Consider the following 5,460-nt stretch of genomic DNA (forward strand, 5'->3'; position numbering starts at 1 on the left):
CATAATTCTGGACGTGTTAAGATTGTAATGGCTACATGAAGAGTGAGAAAATTATAATATATATCTTTTTTTAATACGTGTTTTAATACTATCACAACAAAATTATCTTTTTAAAAAAAGGTACAAAAAAGCGCTAAGTATACGCGCCTGAAGTTCTTTCAAAAAAGGACTACAAAACTAATGATATGAACAAATTGCGCCAACTACAATGGGTATTTATGCAAACCAAAAAATCTATTACTTTATTATTACTCTTTGGCCGATATTCATTGTTGATTCTGATTTAAGACCATCTTAAGTACAATTATAAGATATTTGAAACCAATCACACAGTCGTATTAGCATCTTAAGACATTACTTCAGATCGTCTCGAAATAAGAATAGACTATGAATACTAGCCTTTGATATTAAAAAATAAAGGACATAATAATATTAACCAGATATTTTTATACGAATAAATATTTTAATATTATACATAGAAATATATTTATTAATACAAATAAGTGTTTTTTTTCAAAATACTTGGCGCTGCTAAACCGAATCATTATGTTAATTGCCTCGTTCTCTTTCTTTCTCTCTTGTGAATGCGTGCATGTGTGTGTACGTGTGTGACATTAGAATTAAGCACAGAATAAGTTTAACTACATTTGTACATATATGTATTTCAGCGAGGTGTTATGTAATTTAGAGTTTAAGGAAATTATGGTAATGTTTAGATTATTTAAATACTAAGACAATTTTTGATTCGGTTTAGCAGCGCCAAGTATTTTGAAAAAAAACACTTATTTGTATTAATAAATATATTTCTATGTATAATATTAAAATATTTATTCGTATAAAAATATCTGGTTAATATTATTATGTCCTTTATTTTTTAATATCAAAGGCTAGTATTCATAGTCCATTCTTATTTCGAGACGATCTGAAGTAATGTCTTAAGATGCTAATACGACTGTGTGATTGGTTTCAAATATCTTATAATTGTACTTAAGATGGTCTTAAATCAGAATCAACAATGAATATCGGCCAAAGAGTAATAATAAAGTAATAGATTTTCTGGTTTGCATAAATACCCATTGTAGTTGGCGCAATTTGTTCATATCATTAGTTTTGTAGAGTCCTTTTTTGAAAGAACTTCGGGCGCGTATACTTGGCGCTTTTTTGTACCTTTTTTTAAAAAGGTAATTTTGTTGTGATTGCACACATTTTGTAGTGTAAAGTATGTTATTCTTTTTTATAATATATGAGGAGATAAAAGCCATAGTCCTGTCAGTCAAGGTTTTTAAAAGTATTAACTTACATGTTTCCTATTCTAAAAGAGGCGTGTTAACTTCGTAAAGTTCTTTTTTATCGACTAGTTAAGGCCTCCTTTCCGCGATGCTGATTGGTTCTCTCGCTTGGCTCGAACTTCGTGTGACTTGAACTTCGTGTTGCGAATGTCAGAATGTCATAGTGGCTGTCAGTGCGGTTATATTGACAATTTTATTTATTATTTCTTAGGAACGTGAAAACGGCAGCTGTCATTTCTGTCAAATTTGTATATTGATGAAACACGATGAAATAAATATAACGCCTTTTTAGAATAGGATTTGTGTTATTTATTATATAATAAATAATAGATGAATATTATTATTCGAAAACATTATTAATATTGAAAAATAAAATAGCGCGCGCATAGCACTCGCTCTCTCGCCCTCTCGCTCTCTCATTCACTCGCTCTCTTGCCCTCCCGCTCTCTCGCTCTCTCATTCTCTATCGTCATCGACGTGGTGCAACGTCGTCGTCGTCGTCGACGTGGTGTAACATCGTCGTCGTCCTCGTCGTCATCGTCGTCGTTGTTGTCGTCGACGTGGTACAACGACGTCATCGTCGTCGTCGACGTGGTATTGCAGCTTCAAGTGTTTCAGAACATTTTCTCTCCCTTTTCTTTGAAGCATCTGAAGCATCAACTGGACTGCAGCCCGCGTCGTACATGCTATCTCACATCTCTGGCGCACGCGAGAAAACCGATATTAGCTGCTGCCATCTAGTTCAAAAGAACGAACTGTACAAACGACAATCATAATGACGACGTTTCTTAAGTGAAATTTGCCAATTTCAGACTTTGCATCACCATATCTCCGCTCGTAGAGCACGTAGAAGAAAAATAAAAATACTTTTATTACATAATTCGACTCCAAGTTATCCATTGAGCCGACTCTGAACTTGATCCATTCAGCGGTTATTGAGATCTAATAATCTGAGTGTCTGCGAAAGCGTCGCTTCAACAGTACACGGTCGGTCTCGCTGCGCATATACTTGGCGCGAGACACTGCTGTGTCTCTTGATTTGAACATGTTGCACATATACAGGGTGTCCCAGAGCAAGTGCGACAGCCGTTAATGAGAGATTCTTGAGAGTATTTGGAGACGAATTTTCTAATACCAAAATGTTGAGACTACAATAGTTTTTAAATGAGAAGCGTTTAAAGTTGACTAATCGTATCGTCTAAAATTCGCGCGCTCAGGCACGGTATATTGCACAGTAGTGACAGGCTCTAAGTGCCCTGAGTCTGGATCATATGCGATATTACAATATCAATTTTTGATGCTTTTTTCCATTCATTTATACGCCGATAATGAATGTATTGAGCATTCTATTCATTTATTCAAACATTTCATAATAAGATCTTAAAACTTTAATCTGTCAGTAAAAAGCAACGTACATCTAAGTGTCAAAGCTATCACATGAAACTATCATATGTCAGCCGAGTGACGTTGCTTATAGATTACAGATTCTGTATCACGCATATCATGTAATAATTTAAAAAATGTATATTTATAATAAAAAGTTCTGTTTCTACATTTTGTACAATTATTAGATCAACTTATTTATTTTAGAAAAGACAAAAATAATATCTTATGCTGCTAGACCTCGTTACCGCCCCTTAACGCACACATGCACTTTATATAAAACCTCAAGCTGCTCGTTCAGATATAAAACTGAAAGGTTTAGCAGCGCCAAGTATTTTGAAACAAACACTTATTTGTATTAATAAATATATTTCTATGTATAATATTAAAATATTTATTCGTATAAAAATATCTGGTTAATATTATTATGTCCTTTATTTTTTAATATCAAAGGCTAGTATTCATAGTCTATTCTTATTTCGAGACGATCTGAAGTAATGTCTTAAGATGCTAATACGACTGTGTGATTGGTTTCAAATATCTTATAATTGTACTTAAGATGGTCTTAAATCAGAATCAACAATGAATATCGGCCAAAGAGTAATAATAAAGTAATAGATTTTCTGGTTTGCATAAATACCCATTGTAGTTGGCGCAATTTGTTCATATCATTAGTTTTGTAGTCCTTTTTTGAAAGAATTTCAGGCGCGTATACTTGGCGCTTTTTTTGTACCTTTTTTTAAAAAGATAATTTTGTTGTGATAAATTACACAGCATAATATTTCTGGGTAATATTTCTGGAATTTTACTGTAATATTCAGATGCAACATTGCAATTCTATCTCTCTGTAATGTACTTACAATGTTACCTTGTGAGTTGGAAGATTGCAATATTGTTGCAACGTATTTGGAAGTATCTGTGCTGTATGGGTATATCGTATACGCCTGTATTATACTCGTTTTTAAAGAAATTATCTCTCTGGAATACAACTTTACAATATATATGCTTAAATTAAAATATCATTTAAAAAAACCTTATAAAAGTACGCCAAGTACATAAAAAATCTCACCTTGTACGCAACAAAAAGTTTAAAATGCTATTTATAAAAATCAAAACTAAATATGAAATCAATAGTTAACTAGCCAAGTACCTCGAAGCAATTCAGTTTGAGTATTTTATCCAAACGTTTTCCATGCATACTCTCTTATCACATGACGACATTGAAGTACTTGGCGTGCCCGTGTCGCAGTGGTCATGTCTTCTTCTAAATATCTTTTAAAATTCTTATAAATTTGTACAGCATCTTGATTTGTACAGTATTTTGTATCTTGATTTTCAATAATGACTCACAAATCTTGTTAGTTAGAAATAAAATGAACACATTTACAGTTTTGCAGACTAAGAAAGTGATTATAAATATATTTCTTTTCAGTACTTAGTCGATACACATAATTTACATGTAAAGTACAGATTATAGGTAGGACAACATGTTTTAATGCGATCCGGGCACGCCAAGTACTTCAATGTCGTCATGTGATAAGAGAGTATGCATGGAAAACGTTTGGATAAAATACTCAAACTGAATTGCTTCGAGGTACTAGGCTAGTTAACTATTGATTTCATATTTAGTTTTGGTTTTTATAAATAGCATTTTAAACTTTTTGTTGCGTACAAGGTGAGATTTTTTATGTACTTGGCCGTGCTTTTTTCACCTTTATAAGGTTTTTTTAATGATCTTATTGCTTTTTGTAAATTTTTTAAATTTTGAGATATCTCGAATCTGCTTGCGCAGTCTTCTTCAGAATCGTTTGCAGTTGTTTCGTTTCGTTTGTAGTTGAACCGAGATATCTAACAAATGGCAAAGTTAGCAATTTTTTATTTAAACAAATGGGAATAACTTTTAAAAGTTCAACTAGAAACGATTCTGAAAAAGACAGTGCAAGCGGATTCGCGATATCTTAATAAAAGGTAAAGTTAGTTATTTTTTATTTAAACAAATGTTAATAACTTTTAAAAGTTCAACTAGAAATGATTTTGAAAAAGACAACGCAGGCGGATTCGCGATATTTTAACAAATGGCAAAGTTAGTTATTTTTTATTTAAACAAATGTTAATAACTGTTGACAAGTCAACTACAAACAAAACGAAACTACAAACGATTGTCAAAAAGTCAGCGCAAGCAGATTCGCGATATCTCAATACTCAACGTATCAGACGCAATGTGAATTCTCCATAACACGCATATGTGAACGAACCTTGACGGACAAACTCTCTTTGCTTGTGTGCGTGCGAGCATACGTACGTGAGTCTGAAACTTCTTACTCTGATGCAACTTAAGGAAACCGGAACGTCATAAATCTAGCGTACGATTACGATATCTCAGGATAGACTGCACCAATCGCGTTCGGAGTGGTCGAAAGCTTACATCCATATTATGTTATTAAAGTGCCGTTAGAGTTTTACATAAGGCTTTAGTTTCTGAGATATTTTAATCGAAAGTTAGGGTGACGTGAAATTCCGGATAAGCTACTTGGTAGCGCGCGACGTCTATGCAGTGGCTCTCACCGCTCGGAACCTTGTTCTTTATGTACTTGGCGTCACGATGCTACCGCGTCGCTTGATTTCACATTTATTTTGATTAAATCGTTATACCCGTCTATAAAAAATTAACATAAACCATCAACAACAAATTAAGAATGGATAGTTGAAATCACACACAATACTTTTTTAATAAACTTGTTCTACTAATTATTTATTGTTCACGATGAAAGCCTCATGATTTCTATAA

Source organism: Ooceraea biroi, chromosome 9 (genome assembly GCF_003672135.1).
Source record: "Ooceraea biroi isolate clonal line C1 chromosome 9, Obir_v5.4, whole genome shotgun sequence".
NCBI classification, from domain to species: Eukaryota; Metazoa; Arthropoda; class Insecta; order Hymenoptera; family Formicidae; genus Ooceraea; species Ooceraea biroi.